Source organism: Tympanuchus pallidicinctus, unplaced genomic scaffold (assembly GCF_026119805.1).
Source record: "Tympanuchus pallidicinctus isolate F22 unplaced genomic scaffold, pur_lepc_1.0 scaffold1, whole genome shotgun sequence".
Classification (NCBI taxonomy): Eukaryota; Metazoa; Chordata; class Aves; order Galliformes; family Phasianidae; genus Tympanuchus; species Tympanuchus pallidicinctus.
The window spans coordinates 60,708,057-60,726,674 of record NW_026294618.1 but is presented as its reverse complement, the minus strand read 5'-3'; the positions used below and the strand labels follow the sequence as shown (position 1 = coordinate 60,726,674).

General features: G+C 35.9%; 1 protein-coding gene and 1 long non-coding RNA gene across 2 annotated transcripts in view; one reads left to right on the top strand and one right to left on the bottom strand.

The window, feature by feature from the left end:
* Positions 1-18,618, bottom strand: part of SYNE1 (spectrin repeat containing nuclear envelope protein 1) — a 282,683-nt gene that overhangs the window by 247,071 nt on the left and 16,994 nt on the right. The gene's annotated exons all lie outside the window — the stretch shown is intronic.
* LOC128086262 (uncharacterized) overlaps positions 14,415-18,618 on the top strand; it is a 144,091-nt gene continuing 139,887 nt past the window's right edge. Inside the window, exon 1 of the long non-coding RNA XR_008209314.1 lies at positions 14,415-14,476. This is a non-coding gene — a long non-coding RNA (uncharacterized LOC128086262). The remainder of the gene's footprint in view (positions 14,477-18,618) is intronic.

The window sequence follows — 18,618 nt, the reverse complement described above, 5'->3', positions numbered from 1 at the left end:
AAAATGGCCACAACTACACACATTTAGAAAGTTTTTGATGAAAAATATTACTGTTATTGAATCTCAAAAGTTTTAAACTTCACAGAACCATCTTTTTTTCACCAAATCTCAGGTTCTGAAATAATCTTAATGAATCCACACTGACAGGAAAAAAAATACTCGATCCCTAACCCTGATACAGATGCACTTGACAAGTGAATGTCAGGATCCTTCACAGTTCACTGCTAGTAGTTACATAAATTAACAAGAACATCAGTCCCAAGCAGAACCTGTAAGGTGAATAAATTTTGATCTACTAAAGAATGTAGATCTATTTTTTTGTCTTGTAATTCATAATCAAAAAATGAAAATACATTACAATGAAAAAATTCCCTTCATTTCATACACACCTCAGTTTCAGGAGAATGCATCTCAGGGTAGACATACACATGTATGCACATTTTCTAAGGCATTTGATGGAATTATCTGCAAGTAGGTGAGTTTAACAATAAATACCACAACACTGTAAATCTAACAATTTTTTGAAATGCTGTCATTTCAATATTTTATTCAGCAGTTATGCTGAATGTTACAGCTCTTCCTGAATCTCTGGACTTCAGCATATGCTGGTGCAGCTCCTCTATAGAATAGGCAGAGCAGCATGGAATTATTTCACTTTTTTTTTTTACAGAAATAAAACACCTACCAAACATTCCATGTTCTAAATTCATCTTATTCTGCTGGAGTAATATGAAAGCAGGTTTCCTTGAGCTAGTGATCTAATCCTAAGATGGACTAAAATCAATACTGGCATGGTTTGTGTGTTTCAAATACCTTTATAATATGCTTGCTGTGAGAGGATACTCAGCTTGCTTTCAATGACAGTGACTAGGCATCTAATTATAGGTTCAGATGACATTAACAAATGGCATAATAGCACTAGTTGGTGTTTCAGTGGGCACACCATGCCATTTGTTAGCCATAGACGCAGAGAAAGTAACCTAATGAACCTTGAAAGAATATTGTACAAGCCACATGTTTGAGGATTTCCATGCATCTTCTGTGGATCAGACAAGAGTGGAGTGTATGAAGCCTCATTATGGAGGAGAAATTTCTTCCCAGAAATTCTGGGGACCATCTAACTCCACTAAGTTACAAGTTCAAACTCACTTCTACCTGAATGGATGATTTATTTATCTTCCTGGAAGCATTACAAAAAGTCACTGGATATGTTTAATCGAGTGGATTGCATGGTTCTGAAATACACCAGATGAAAGTATTCTTCCCACTTCATAACAGAATGACAGCTTGACTGCACTAACTCCTTGCCACCACAAGCCACCACAAGTTTTCATTAGGAAAAGGCAAGGATATGAAATGACAAAGGACACCACCTAACTGACTTCTCATCTAAGTGTGCAGGCCCAGAAGTTTGGGGCATATATATTCAACTTAGTTACAACTATTACTGCAGACTCCAAGATTTTTGTCGTCTGTACTTCACAAGATTTATTTCATGCTCAGTAAAGAAAAGTCTTTCTTACTTAGTAATATCGTACTTCACTATATTCAGTTAACATGAAAACTATTATTATTGAAACACAAAAAATGCAATGCCTTGTGTAGAGCATATATCATCTAATAAACAGCCAGAAAAGCCCAATAAGGTCAAAATAAAAAATACTAGTAAATCCACTAAGTTGTATATGCAATTTATAATGAAGATATCACAATATTTTCTTTTAAATGATAGGAGAATTAAATACTAAACTACAGTTACTAGTATAAAACTTTTCTAAAATCTGTGGATATTAACAGAAACAGGGTAAAACACCAGAATAAAACTTTCTTTCAAACAAATTCTTGAGAAAGCAGCATCTTAGCGTGTTTTGTGTGTTTGACTGTATCTAGGGTATGTTTTTTTTGTTCACTGTGAACAGTTACTGAAGTAATAAAAAAGGATTAAAAATTAATACAAATTCAATCCATGTATTCTACTTCTTTTGTACAAGAACTGTTTTATTCACTGTATTTAGCATGCGTGTCTTCCTATTTTGTGTCTGACAAGAGTTTCTAGAAAACTCAAGATTTCTTGGCCTGGTTGTGCTTTCCCACTGAGCAGTTCCACTGATATCACTGGGGTTGCAAGAGAGTAAATGAGAGAATTACAAGAACCACAGCGAGTGGAGCTTATGTTATTTGGAATCTATGTCCTGATGTAATGGGTGAAAGGGAATGAAAAAAAAAGGAAAAAAAGGCCACACAGATTAAAACTTCATGCTTTTAAATCCAGTGTTTCTTTTTACTTTAGCTATCACCTAGTATGTTTATATTTCATTCCCCAAATAGCAAAATGAAAGTATCATGAGAACTCACAGACACTAAGTATCTGAATTCCATAATTAATAAACAAATTCCCCCAGACCTTTCAGGGATCTTATGAGCATTTGTCAGATTGGTCTAAATATAACAGAACACTGAGAACCAAAACCTGGGGACTGTGCTGTGGATCAGAATATCACTATTACGATGATGAACCCAGTGAAGTGTTCACCAAAATTTATTATCCCTAGTCTTTTGCTTATACTTAGTTTTAAATTACATTTTTTTAAAACAGACTCAGATCTGTGGTGTTAAGCAAAACATCCAATAGGTTAGCTGCAGCATAATAAAGCTACCTCTGCAATCTGAATTTTGGACACTGTTTGAAGTGGGAGTAGCAACTGCTGCTTCCAAAGAGCCAGGCCCTTCTGTTCCCACAGCAGTAGCCACTACCCTGACTCCAAAGGGGAAGCAGCAGCTCCAGCCTGGACTTGCAGGACTCTGGCACTGACAAGAAGCAGCACAGTGGTGAGCTTGTTCCTGTCCAGCAAAGCGCTACCTTTACTTCACACATGACAAGGGCACTCCTGCTACATGGGCACTGTGAACACTGCTGCTGCAGAAGGATGCAACAGTTACAGGAAGAATGGTACAAGAGATGGATTTCATTAACTGCTTACATATGGCCAAATATTAACCATATAAGTAAAAAAAAAACATGCTCAGCAGGCATGGCATGACTATGTGCTGTAACCAAGATGCATTAGTGGTGCTTGCTGGCTCATGAGCACGTTAAGTGAATCAGATTTACAGCACTAAGAGAGATTTTCTAGCAGGCAGTAGCAAGTTGCACTGAACAACACCTTACAACATAGGAATGACATTTGCCTCTTACTTGCATTATGACAAGAATGGCAGAAATAGGTGGCATTTCTGTGTTTACATTTTATCTTTTAATAAATGTTATTTGTATGGTTTTCTGCTGTTTATGATAAGGGCATAAACTTGGCCTATCCAACACCTCTATTGTAGACAACTGGTTTGCTTCAGCAAAATAGCTGAGCCTGTGCTGCCTTAGGAAGTCAGCTGCTTGTTCTGCTTTGTACATGACCACTGAAGAAAGAAAATGCCTTAAGCCATTTTGAATCAATAAATATATATCAAATACCTATACATTATATTATAAAATAAAATGTTTGTGTTAGTTCATATTATGTAGCATTATCTGCAGATAATTCACTTCATGATTTTCCTAAAGAAAGTATAAAGCTGTAATTTCTTCTATTATTATTTCTACCGAGACAAATAAGCCATTATTATAATATTTAAGTGCTACTGACCAGCATTAAACCATATTAAAAATATCCCATTAATGATAAAACATATTACATGGGTGAACTTCTTCTGCCTCTGCCCTTTTGCCACTTGCTTTTTAATTAGTGCAGCAGACTTTAGCTGGTGAAAGAGAACTCTTGAAGGGGAGCTGTATTCCAGATAAGGTACACAGCTCAGTTAATTATTAATTAATCAATTAATTTTGAGTAACCACTGTTAAATGTTCATGGAAGGGTGACTCCCATCACAGCACCACATCTGAGGGGCCATAGCTTGGACACAGCAACTAACAGAGGATGGAGACTGTGTCCAGGCTTGTTGGTAGAGCTGGCTCTAGGACTGAGCATCAGGACAGGCAGGAAATGACTGCAGGGGACATGGGGAATCAGGAGAGCTGAATTCCTTCCCACCAGCGCTGCACTTCACACCATGGTTACACAAACTCTTCCCTCTTTAGTTTGGTTACGATTTTCTTACGATAAGTGTTTGCATTCAAAGACTGTACCTCTTGCTTTTGAATTGATTCTCTGTTTTGAAAAAGGAATATTTATTGTTTGTGACAAAGTAGAAAGCCTAAATTCAGTCTGGTCAACAAACAAGCCCAAGCATGCCTGCCACAGCACACAGAGCTCAAATGCTTCACAGAGCTGCATAATGGCACAAAATGTTCACACAGTTACAAAAAACTTTTAAAATATGTTTTCAGCTCACTGAGCTTTTGCATTCTTAGTATGGATGCTTGACTGTTGATATAAATTCCTTCTAGAAAACTAGAAAAACAGAGACGAAAACGATTATGTTCTATGACTTTGTACAGTGATCAACGCCTCAAGAACTGATAGATGCATACCACAGTATTTCTAATTATTTTGGCAAAGGAGTCATGCTTCCTGAAAAACACTGAAGTTATGAAGTTCTTAATCCAAGTCCAAAAGTACTTATAAACTTCAATAGCTACAAGCCTGTGTCTTAATCCATAGAAAACTTAATATTCAACTGCTCTGAAAAATTAATTTCTTCAATGGTGAGCCCAAACTCACCGATAAACTTCACACATAGACCAAAAGAGTACAGAATAACCCGAGCAACTCTGAAGAGAAAGATCTACAAGTAACCTGCAGAGCACTGTTCATCTAGGTTAGAAGTAAGAAGTAGGTCTTTCAATGAGCTCAGCAGATGAAGGACAACTCTGTAACCTTAAAGTAGCTAACTGCTATTCAAATACTAACAGAATTAGTATAAGAATTCACATAATCATTCTAAAGGTTTGAATAGAAGCATCAACTGGGTGACCCACAACAGAAAATATATCTTGTCTCCAGACCATGGTGATCACATCATCTCCATTTATGTATTTTGAGGTTAAATGAATATAACCCCAAGAAGAAACCATGATGGAACTTTGCCTTCCAAGAACCAGTTCAAATGAAAGCTCCCGCAGGAAGGCTCACATCAATTGCAGAATGAATGTCAGAAGTTTTTGAAATCCTCTTCTGCAGAGTATGCACCATAACCAGATCAGTTATAGCATTAACTATGCATAATGACAGAAGTTATACAACAGGATCAACTCTTCATAACTGTGTCTTGAGGTTTCTTTTTTTTTCCTTAACTATGTTTAGTTGATCTTCTGGATCCATATGCTTATTTTTTAAATCTCTCTCTTTGGCCATAAAGAACAGAACATGATGTATTGCTATATTTTAGTGTTCTACTAATAACTGAATTCAAGAACAATCAAATGTTATGAGAGTTAGCCACACTGTCAAGCCTAACGCAGCATAATTTCTGGCACCTTCGCAGTTCAGGATTCCTCATTTGTTAAGGAAAAAATTAAAGTATTCACCTGCTCTGCCTGAAACACACACTGTCAACATCATTTTGTGGGGAATTTCCCATTCATTTCCAACTGATCACTCAAAAAATACTGGTAAAACATGAAAAACCTCTAAAACAGTAAGTACACTTTATCCAGTGAAGCCCTTTTTTTGTTTCTCTGTGCCTACAGAGAAGTAACAAAATTCAAGACTTTTTCACTGTATCCATATCTCAGAAAGAGAGGCATCTACCAAAATTATGTACCACAGATTTACATTCTGTAAACCTAGTAAAGTAAGTATAAATGCAAGTGTGTTTTAAGTACTTCACTATTAATAAATTAAAATACAGTAATATTATGGATTTACTTGCTTGTATGAAGATGGCAATTTTCTCTCAAACATATTTAACAAAGATTACGATTTCATGGCAGCCAAGATTCAGGGAACATATTTTCAGATTAATCAATTTAGTCAGTTTTTCTACATGGACAGATTTGCAAAGAAGTACTGTGTAAGGAATGCAAAATCAAAATTCAAACAGACATTACATTATTCTTTCCTCACCCTAAACTTGGCATATCAGAAATAGGAATATGTATAGGAGCTGGGTAAAGAGAACTGAATGGCTAGAGGTAGAAAGAGTTTCATTCTATAATTTCTTCTGGATGGTCCACTGAGATCTATCCAGATTTCAGGTCTGGACAGGCATCATTGCTGACTGGTTCAAACATCAAGATAACCCCATACGCAAAAGTTATTTCTAGGACACCACATTTCTGCAGTTCTCTTATCATTGGCTTTAATACAGAACATTTAGCTTGACAAGTATACACACACACACACAAAACTATTTCTAATTCTAATTAAACATGTATGTAATTTGGGGGATGGTTAGCATTAGCATTCCCCGCTGTTCATTACTGGGGCCTGTTCTGTCCAATATCTTTATTGATGACCTGGATGAGGGCACTGATTGCACCCTCAGTAAGTTTGCAGATGACACCAAGTTGGCAGGAATCATCAATCTATCTGGGGGTAGAAAGACCCTGCAGAAAAATCTGGACAGGCTGGATATCTGGGGTGAGGCCAATAGGATGAAGTTCAACAAGACCAAGTGCTGAGTCTTCCACTTTGGCCACAACAACCCCAGCCATCTGTACAGGCATGGGGCAGAATGGCTAGAATGTGTGGAAGAAACAGACCTAGGGGTGCTGGCGGAAACACAGCTGAATGTGAGCCAGTTGCGAGTCCATGTGCCAAAAAGACCAATGGAATCCTGACTCGTATCAAAAATACTGTTTCCAGCAGGAACAAGGAAGTAACTAACCCTCTGTACACAGCACTGGTAAGACCACACCTCAAGTAGTGTGTTGAGTTTGGGGTCTCTCACTACAAGACAGACATTGAGGTCCTGGAGCATGTCCAATGAAAGGCAATGAAGCTGGTGGGGGATCTGAAGCACAAGTTTTATAAGAAGAAGCTGAGAGATCTGGGATTGTTTAGTCTGGATAAGAGGAAGCTCAGGCATGATCTTATTACTCCCTACAGATATCTGAGGAGAAATAATATAGTGAGGGGGAGTCAGCCTCTTCTGCCACATGACTAAAAATAGGACTAAGGGAGTAGCCTCAAGTTGCAGCAGGAGAGTTTCAGGTTGGATGTAAGGAAAAATTTCTTCACTGAAAGAGTGTTCAGGTATTGGAACAGGGGCTGCCCAGGAGTCTCAGTCCCTGAAGTGTTCAAGAAATGTTTAGATGTTGTACTGAGGGACATGGTTTAGTGGAGAAATATTGGTGATTGGTGGATAACATGGACTGGATGATCTTGGAGGTCTTTTCCACCATTGGTGATTCTATGATTTTATGACCATGCTCTAGTAATATGAACATTTGGTAGATATCGTATGGACATAGACAAAACACAAAGTGTATGCTCAAAAGATCTGTCTTGATCTTTAACACAAGTAGTCTCTCTGATATCATTAATTTCATGTGCCTAATGATACAGGCCAGCTCCTTGAGATTCTGCTCAAGTGAAATGGAGTGATCTTGATTTTTTCCAGCTTAGGTTATTTTCATGCTCTTATGTGTCCTTGCATTATATGAAATGTAGTGTAATGAAACACTAGAAAGAAATGTAGAAAATGAGGGGGGATAAAAACCAAAACAGAAATGGATTAAAACCCATTTGCCATGAGTTGTACAAAGTGAAGTTTAGTTTTCTGTATATTTATGTTTTTAAATAATACTAAATAAATAGTAATATGTAACATAATATAATTATATAAAATATATTTGTCTGGATTATTCAAAATATTAAAATGAGATTTTGCTATAATTTGAAACCATTCAGAGTTCTTCTTAGATGAAGCAGATCTAGGGAAGGGAAAAGCTGCTGCATTTAATTGTCTGTATTCCTTAAAAATATAATTCTAAACTTCTGGATATTTCTGATATCTGCTTGGGCCAGAAAACAGTAGAGCTTCGCAGCTTAAAAAAGCTGTGTAAATAAGTAACTATTTGGAATACATACACTTGGAAACATGAACAATTGAATGCAAAAAAAAAAAAAAAAAAGATTAATTTTGTGTTAAGTCTTAGCAAAGCTGGGCAGCATCCACAGATTTTGGGTGTGTGCTCTTATAAAAAACAGCAAAAGAACAAACAAAGATAGGCAATTGCTATGGCAATTAAAGCTGCGTATGTTTTCATAGAGAAGTAGGAAATTCAAAATCATGGACTACAGTAATTTTCAGTGTAAAAACAGTTCTAATATGTTGCCACATCCTATTAAGGTCAAAAACACTATGCTTTTCTAAAAATCAATGTAATTGGAGGATATTAAAAACTAACTATTTTAGCACCAGCATGGAATGCACGTTGAAACATTTTGCAAGTTCATTTTTGGTCATTAGAGAAGCACAGGTATCTCAGAGATATCAAATGAGTTTGGAGGTGACTTTCATTTCTGAAAATCAGGTCACTGATTTGAGGTTCGAATACATAACTCTACAGATTCTAGTTAAAAATGTAATATTTAAAAAGTATACAGTGGGGGTGTATTACAAACCTAAGGTATTGCAGCTAGGTTAAATAACCTTGAGATTTTGCTTCATTGGAAAAAAAAATACGATTAACAGATTTACAAGTATCACTACAAAATAAAATGTTTGATTACAGTTCTTCTTCATCCCCCTCAGCAAATAACATTTTGAGAATAATAAAATATGACAGCGTCTCTGTCAGTGCTCCTGGGTAATATCCTTTAACTTACATGTTCATGCAAGCATACATGAATGTAAAACAAATATTTATGTGCACAGGTACATGCTAATCTGGAAAGATATAACAAATTGAGTGATCATTTCAATAATAATAGCAATACTTCATAGACAAAATGCCAGTATTGGAGAAAAAATGCCATCTTATAACTTATTTTGAATACATAGTTTTCTGCACAGAGAGGAAAAAAGGAAGCATAAATGTGTTGTGATTCTTATTCAGCATTTGTGAGACTCTGCCTCATCCATCAAGTTCTACCAACAAATGAGGACTGAAAGCCTAGACAAGCCTTATAAGCCATTCCTTGGGCTGCGATCCTGAGTAGAGGGTTTCCCGAAACATCAGCTCTATCATTTCACCAGCTGTTTCCAGATGTTCAATTTGCCACTTGGCTGAAATTCTACTCTTCCTTTTTTTTTTTTTTTTTTTTTTTTTTTTTTTTCCCCTAATTGCTTCTACTGACCTTGATCTAGTCCCTGTTCCCACCTACTTTACTTCAGTTTTCTGTCATGACCCACATTTTCTTTAAGGCTCTGCCCTGTTGCACCCACTCCTCTTTTCTGATTCCCTATGTGGCTTCTGAATCTTGAAGCTTAAAAATTGTCCAGGATCTCCTCGACCTCATTTGAGAGATATCTTCATTTGTCCTTAATTCTTACCACTCTTCAGAAACCTCTTCTGAGGTTTCATTTATGAATCCTTCCCATCAGAATGAAGTGTAAAAACCTTAATTGTCTTCTTTGATGCCTACTCCACCACCACTTTTTCAAACATTAACAATTACTCAACCAGCCTTGTTAGAAGACCCCCTTAATGCAGATTTTTCAATTACAATTATTATTATCCATCCTTATACATATTATATTCATATATGGATATTTGCTGTGCTTGTGTCAATGAACCTGCATGTTGTAAACATCTTCAGTCTGTAAGTAGACACAGATTAATCTGTAAGTAGACACAGATTAATTAACATTTTCAGCTATAATGTTATCTTTTGATATGAAACAAATAATTCTTTGCATTCTTTTTTTGCTTAATAAAGATATGAGAGGTGCTACTAAAGTAATGTCTCTTTTTTACTTTGTTAGCCCATGATGTCAGAAGTGGATGTTGGTGGTATGGTAATAGAGGCTGAATCTTCCCATCAATATTCCTTCATATTTTGTTGGCGTGCAACAGATGTCAGTAGAGAGGCAGCCTGACAAAATTGCGTCTGACATGGAAGTGCATGTGGTGCAAATGTGTGTAACCAAATTCCTCCATACTGGAAAAAAAAAAAAAAAAATTGCATGCAAAAAAATTGCATTGGCATTCATCAGTACTTGCTGAACATTGATGGAGACCGAACAGTGGGTATGAGCACAGAGAGGCAGTGGGTGGCACGTCTCAAGAGTAGCGACAGTGACGGTGGGTCACCTCCACTGGTGGCAGATGTTTACAGGCGCAGCATGCATGTTCAGCACTAGTGAAAAAGCATAACTAATGATTGTGACTCTGTTGAAGAACAGTGTTTTGCAGCTGAGAATTTGCTCTGTCAAATAGTGTTATTGTGCTCTGTTACAGTCTCCACAGAATTAAATAAAAGGCATTACTTACTAAGTACCTCCCTACATTGGTTTACTCAAGTTGTATTGTTTGGTAAACTTAAAGTTATTAAGTATCGGAAAGGATCTGCCCAGTACGCATTTTCAGGATGCTGAGGTAGAAAAAAATGGACTGCGCTGAGGAAGCACAAGAGAAAATTTCAAGCTAAAATACTGCAGTGTCTGAAAAAAGCTTCCATTTCAAAACCTACTGATAAGAGTGAAAAATTTGTAAATACAGTCAGATAATTTTAATTACCATTTTGTATGAATTAGCAATATTTTTCTTCCTAGATGACATAACCTACTTTTCAACTTCCCCTGAATGTGCCACATGCTGTATTGACTACATTATAAAGCAAATCTGGGGAAACAGAAATAACTGTCTCAATAACAAGTTGTAAATTCCAGAATATTAGAAACTTGTATTCAAAGACCTGTACTGTGCAGATAACAAAGCATAGATTTGGGTCCATAAATTACTGACATTATGTTCTTCACATGTTTTGTATTACATAGCAATTCAGAACTTTTTAAAACTTAAATATGCATAAACACTACTATTCATACCTAATTCACAGTAAGGAACACTACTCATCAGATTAGGAGCCTAACCTTTATATATATTATTATGCTCTACATAAAATTAACTTTATTTGGATATTATGTGAGATCCTATTCAATTGATTCTGAGATTAAGCAACTGCTCAGCAAGAAACCATGATTTGGTTTGGGTTGTAGGGCTCTCCCACAGGAATCCTCTAACTACATCTTTTACAGCAGCTGCTGAAGCATTCACCCACTCTGCCCCACAGAAAACTTTCAGAGACCTCAGAGGTGCCTTTAAAAAGCACCTCCTACATTCTCACATGGGCTAGATGTGGCAGTTGTGAAAAATCAGTAGCAGAACTTCAGAAACTTTCACCAGGAGAGGCCTCAACCAGGAGATCAATACACATGGGCACCTGGCCAAAACTGTTAGTGAGTGTTGCCAGGCATTATTTTCTAGTAAAGTATAAATTACAGGGGAAAAAAAAATACATACATATACATATGTATGTATATATATATATACTCACATTCTTTGAACACACTGGATGAGTGGTGTTCTCACTAGATGGATGAGAAACAAATGTAATGAAAATATTCTAGAGTAAGCCAGTCTTTCTGTTAATAAGCACAAGATGATTATGCTGGACCATGCAGGTCAGGCAGTCCTCTATACATACTTGCCTATTGGGCACAGAAAACTTCAAGCTGCCTGAAGTATTGTGGCAAAGAAACTCAGTTCAAAATGCATCTACTACTCTGATGCACAAATCAGTACAGAGGTAAAAAAAGGCAACAATGATTCAAAAATTGGCAAGGAAGCATATGATCATTCTGTACTTTCAGGATTTCCAGAGCATACAAAGTGAACTAAAAATCCTTGGGGGGAAAAAAAACAAATCTTCAAAGTTTTGCAGCATCCTAGTTGTATTAACAGCAAAAATGAAGACAGTATTTCAGTCCATTATGCCCTAAAGCAGCCTTCTCAGAAAAGAAAAACCTGGCTAATACAATTACTAATTCATATCCTGGAGTCGCTTCCTTTTATTCACACCATCTTAAAACATCAAGGAGCCTCTTCTTTCCTCTGTTCAGGCTTTGATTCTCCTGTCTGACACCACTTTTCTCTTTGCATTTTGTTTCTGCATTCTGTTGTGCTAACTGACTTGGCATGCAACTCCTAAAACCATATCTTCTACAGCAACACTTTCAACAATATCACTTTTCTGATTGACACTTTCTTAAGTCATTTCAGATGTAAATTATTTCTTCTACCAATAACTCCTTTACAACGATTGCTCCTGCACCTTTAATAACTGTTGTATCATCTTCCATTTGGTTTCTTTCTCTTGCTTTGCTTTTTTGATGCTCTGTCACTGAAATGGTGACCAAACCCCACAGTATCAATCAGTTGAGACTCTCACCTTTGAAATCCTTCTTTTGAAGATATCTTTCCCTGAAGCTCCGAAGTACAACCTATGCTATTCACTGGTTTGATAAAAATCTTGAAAGAAAGGATCTTATTGAAAAATCTCTAGTTTCCAGGTGTGCTTACATACTATTTGCAAATTTGTTTATAAGCTCAGATTAGACTAAGTAAAAATTTCTTTATTCACCTACAGTTCTTAACTGAGTAGTTGATATCATAAAGATCATAAACACTTGATAAAAGTACTTCTCAGTGTCCTCTTATGAAAATAAAACTTTGCAATCTAGTCAGTACTAATGCTGACTATTATTTGAAGTTAAAAAGAATAGATTTGAATAGCAATACTGCATATGACAATTTTACCACTGTCACTGGACCCAGTTGCTAACTGCATATATTTTTTTCCTCTTATTCTTTACACTTCAAAATTTTAGAAGCCAATATGCAGAAATGGTCCTGCTCAAGTACAAGGCAACTGAGTTACTGTATGGCTCCAAGTTTTTACCAATACTATATTTGCTCAGAGCTTTCCTGGCTCTGTCTAGTATTCATTGTCTTTCAGTTTCACAAGTGCTAAAAATAACCAGCATCTGAAAAACTCCCTTTCAAGAAAACAAACAAAAAGCCAAGCAAAATTCAACGAGGGATTATTTCCTTCTGATCTTTTGGTCATGATTTCAGCTCTCCATGAAAACAACATATGGGTGGAGTACTGCACAGACTGGAAAGGACAGCTATGACCTCAGTAAGTACTGTTGTTGAAGTAGGAGAGCGTTTTCCACAGTTGAGTGTTTACAAATCGAGAGGCTCTTTATGGGATGACATTTCACACTGTTTGAGGTTTCTGCAAGAAGAAGGGGAGGTAGAGTTTGTTGGTTTCTTTTTTAAACAATTCCACTGCGTATTTCTATGTGTTAGAAATCAGGAAGAATACAGAATTGTGTTTAGCATATCAGGAACAATTATTACACAATGATTGAAGTGTATGGCAATTCCTATATGCGTCACACCTGGGTGACCCACATAACACTCATCCACAGAGGTTAAAGAGTCTAAACTCCCAGTGAAAAATCTCTAGTGAGACCCAAGGCTGAGTGTGAGCACCAGGAGCCAACAAATTCAGCTCTGCAAACCCTGGGACACAAGGAGGGGTCCTGTCTTCAAGCTTTATCTTTTGCTGAGGAACTGGGAGATTTGTGCTCAGCAAGAGAGTTTCCAGGTTCTTTCGGAACCTCTATTTTCTCCTGTGGCTACAGTACTTATCTTCTATCTACAATTCCAGTATTCAACCCACTGTTATGCAAATCTTTACTATCTCTACTCCATAAATGCAGGAAAAAGTGGTTTGTCCTTCCAAGCTGGGATCTTCTAAAAGATCAGTGCCTTAAAAAACTGGTAATGATGGTCACACAATTGCCTCAAAATGCTATGAAGTTGCTGTGAATATATTGCTGTTCCTTTTCAGTGGAGCTCTAATTCACATAAAGGTCTAAAAAGATAATTCAATCAGTTTAGTGCTTAATTTATACTGTATACACTGTGTTGTGTGTATATCACAGCACTTCAGCACTTTCTGTGTTCAGGCTTTGTCAATTAGATTAATTATGTACTTGATTAAGTAAGCAGGATTTAATACTAAAATTTTGCAGGTGATTGGGGCAAGCTGATTGCAGCCTCTCATAACTACACAATTACTAATTTTCCTGGTAGGTCATAATCATCTGGTGTACATTCTGCTAGCTTCTCCAAAAAGTCTACCTGAGCCTTCATCAAAATATTTAGGCTGTTCCTCAAGGGTGACAAACCAGCTGCAAACCCTGCATATTTTCTACATACCAGTAAGATGTTGGTAGTATATTGACAGTATTTTCAATCTGTATTTGAGTCACAGTTATGGGAAAGAGTGTAGACATATGTATTCTCTTAATTTCAATGCCAGAATGGGAGAAAAAAGGGAAACTAGAGAAATTAGGTTATTAGATTATGCTTTATAGCACTGGCCAACAACTTAATCTGATTTTGCCTTAATTGCTGAACAGCAAAACACAGTCAGTCCACAAAGGGACTGAAAATGAACTGAAAATCTGTAGCTTGGGATTTATTTAACAAGTCCTTTTTTTTTTTTTTTTTTTTTTTTTTTTTTTTTTTTTTTTTTTTTTTTTTTTCACTAGATAGGTTTATCTCAGTCTTTATCACTAGGTTTATTTCAGTTAGTTTTATTCTGAAGGGCAAGTTTTGGTTTGTTGGGTTTTTTTGTTTGCCTATTTTTTCTTTTTATGGGCATGAGAAAGGAGACAATTTTCCTCCAAATAAAGCACAGCTTTAAAGAGGTAAATCTGCCAAAGCAGCTTATGCCCAACACTGCTGGCAATCGTCCACAGATTCTGTTCAGTCACTGTGGAAAAAAGATTTCTGGAGAGCAGATGATCAACATCCTATAGCACTGGACTGAGACAGAATGAAAGAGGTCATGTAAATGGAACATATGACTTTCGGTGACAAGCTATTGAGTTGTAACTTTAGAGCACAACATAAGTAAAATGTTTTTATGCCTGAATACAAATCTAGATGACAATGTCTAACAATAAATCTGAGCCAACAGACATGGACATGATCATATGTAAGTATGATCTACTAAAAAAAAAAACCTTCTAATTCTTCCTACTTCTTGTTCTGAAGCAAAACAGTGAAAAATTATAATGTTTCAATGTTAAAATAACTGAGTCATTTATTAGCCAAATATGTAAAGAAACTGTAAATTCTGAATATGTAAAGAAATGCAAAGCAATACTTTTTTAGTAGAAAACAAAATTTAAAAGGCAACAATTTATTGGTACAAAGCTAAATTACATGGACTCAGGATTCCTAATTATTTGGATACCAAAGCAATAACTATGAGAACAAGGACAATTTATCAGAAGAAATTTCAGTGCTTCTTTATAAAGAAAAAAAATGAACAGCTTCTGCCATGTAATTCGAACTTGTCACCCCAGCAAGTACAGAAGAATGCTGTGGGATAAGAGAAGCACAACTCAGCATCCGCCTGTCACCTGGTAATTTGCAAGTGGTCAAATTCTGCCAGAGAACAATCAAGGAATGCTACATTTTGACTGTGTTCAGAGCTAAAGTTAACAATTCAGATGAAAGACATCTCTTTTTTTTGAGTGTGAGGGCTTTGAAACAGAATACTGCGACGAAAAATGTTGAATCTAGGATTAGTTTCTCACCACGACAGATACTCAGAGCAATGCAGATACATTCTTTATTAGCAGCTACAGTGTAGTGCTTCCAAAATAAACTACCATAATGAACTAAACTTTAGAGCAAATTTATTAGATCTTGATTGAGACTGAAAGAATTTGAGCTGATAACACACATAAAAAATTACAAGAGTTTTAATTATCACAAAGTAAAATAGTTTCTCCATTTCCTTTTTTTCAAAGCAATGCTCTTGCATTCTTTCTTCCCCAACCCTCTTCCTCCCTTCTTTCCCTCCCCCCCCCCCGTTTTTTTGGTTTTTTTTTTATTTTTTTGTTTTTTTTCCTTTAGAATTTCTAGTTGTTAGAAAGCTTTTTAGGTTTCTTTTGCTTTCATTTAATCTCTTCTTTTCCTCCTATTTATCTTACAATGTTTTAGTTAGTTCTGTTGTCTTGATAATATTATTCATAGCTTTTTACATAACTTCTAATGACAAGTTTATCTTTCTGGTAGAAGCAAAGAAAGCATCAAAAGATATTTTCTGATTTTTTATTCCTCTTAATAGCCATTCAATTTTCCATTCAGCTTCAATTTCTTTACTTTACTCTTCCCAATTTGGAAACACAGAATTGTTACTTGTCCAGAATTTTGATCAATCAACTCAATCTTTTCCTTTCCTACAATAAAGTTCAATTCTTATTTTCATGTAAATTTGTTTATCTCTTTCTTTTGCATTACCTTTGACATTATCATAGTTCAACTTTATACTTTTAAAATTTAGCATAAGGCTGTGTAAATAACCTGAGCTCCTTAACTTCAGTTATTATGTTAATCAACTGCATCATTGAAGTCTGCAAGAGAAATGCATAGATTCCAGATTTGAACTCATTCAAAGTAGAAATCTACTGACAGTTGGAGAATAATCATTGTATTTGCATGCTTGTGGCTGATTGTATGAGGCTTGCTGTTTTCATGGTGCCAAGAATAAGTTTACTGAAAGAGAGAGGAGCAGTTAAACTTATCTTACAAATATTCAACTACTAGCATATAATAATGCAGAAGATTGGAAGAAAATACACCATTGATTCACAGTGTGACATTTATACATATAGCTGAATGAGTGAATTGCAATTTTAAAGATAAATTTCAAGATACTTATTATTCCTGAAGGCACAGTTAACTTTTCCACCAACTTGAGCCATCAGTGAATAAACAATTAGTAACGAACAGAAATAGCTGTTGGTATATACACGTGCACCTGATCCCAGCTTATACTTCATCACTGCAGTAGCTTCAGGAAGTGAAACTTCTTGACTACATGAAAACCATGTGGATTCCCACACTTTTTTTGTAGGTGATAATGAGACATTCTTCTATTTCAGTTCCCATCTGGAAAGTGATATTAACTATCCTTATCACCCTCACAGGTCAAAACGTGTTCCTTTATTCCTTATTTGCATATTCCTTTCAAAATTCAATAAAAAATTAAAGAAACACCTTGACTAGCATAATACATGATTGTCAAATGTCATTCATAAATGTCTGCAGTTTTCTAGGGAAACTTGAAGATTTTTTCCTGATAAATATGCAGTGTGAGTTTTTGTGCAGAAAAATTTCCCCAAGGAAAACAATGTTTGAACATGCCTAAAATCTCAAATACAGACACAGAGACAGTGAACACAGACTGTTGGTCTCTTAGAAGCTGTATGTAAACACAACAATTAACTCTTCATTCCTTTCATTTATTCAAGTCACTTCTGGCAGTTGGACACACCTACAGCTTTCTTACTAGCAACACAAACAAAAAGGCAGGTTCAGGATTATGAAAGCAGAATTATGCAACTTGGGTGTGTTCAAGCTCACCAAAGTATCCTAACAAAAGGAGATTCTGGAAAGCAAGACCAAGAAAGAAGATTATACAACTAGAATCTTCCTTCCATTATACACAGTGATAAGCAGCACTAGATTTCCTGCTCTTAAGTCAGCCAGCCAGACTAAAATAAACAAAATTAACTATCTCTTTAGTTTAGGAAACACTAATAAATGTAGTAAGAAATTCTATTTTTTCCTTTTTATCAGAATGGATATGTTTTTCAGAAATATAAATAAGATTATGAAATGGTTTCATTTATATATATATTTTATATAATGGACATGGCACTAAAGAATAGAACAGCAGTTCCAGGATAGCCCACTGATATCAGCTCACAAACGTTGAAAAAGTAAAAGTGTCTTGGTTTAGAAATAATACCTCATATATAATCATGGTCTTCCTCTTAATTTCTAACTACTAATAAAGCTAAGTTTTTTAATCCACTGTATTTATATATTTATGGATCAGACTGTAAAGTTCTTCTAATTGAAGATAGGCACCTATTCATCTTTAGATACACAAAGTCAGCATCTGTGCCTTTTTTTGCTCATACTTCTGGGTGCCCAACTGTTTTTTTAAAATTTATTCTTGTTGCATTGCACAACTTCAGTAATGTAAAGCAGCTAGAAATCCAGGCTAATTAGTTTTATGTCTTGCCTGATCGGTCTCAAATCAGGGTATGATCATCCAGGTTTTATTACTGCAACTCACATCTGCTAACAGAGCTTTACGCCCATAACCTCCATTAACACCATTATATTTGTTTCTTCAATTATTTGCAATTGATCATTGAGGAGTGTCAACTTTGTCTCTCCTGCCTGTTCAGACCCCCAACTTTTAAATTTCCTTAAATATAACATCTGCTCTACTGCCTGAGTTTCTGTGACTATGCTCTCCTCAGAGAAAAAATGGTCAGCCAAGCTCACAAGTGCAGCTTAGCTGATGATATGATATTCTCTCACCATAAAATCTCAAGGAAGGATTCATTTTTGGATGTCTCTCTCCCCAGTAGGAAAAAAAACTACAAGCTTTATGAGTTCCATTAAAAGGTATTTCTTGTTCTTATTGTAACAAGGTGCATTGGCTTTACTCATGCATGAATGGAGCATTCAAGCTGCAAAATAGCACCCAAATAGGTGGTCAATGTGGATAATAACAGAATCTAGTAATGTGATTGGATCAGTGCTCACGAGCGTTTGTTTTAATTTACTTGGGAGAATGAAAACTCAGTCCAAAAACTTAGATA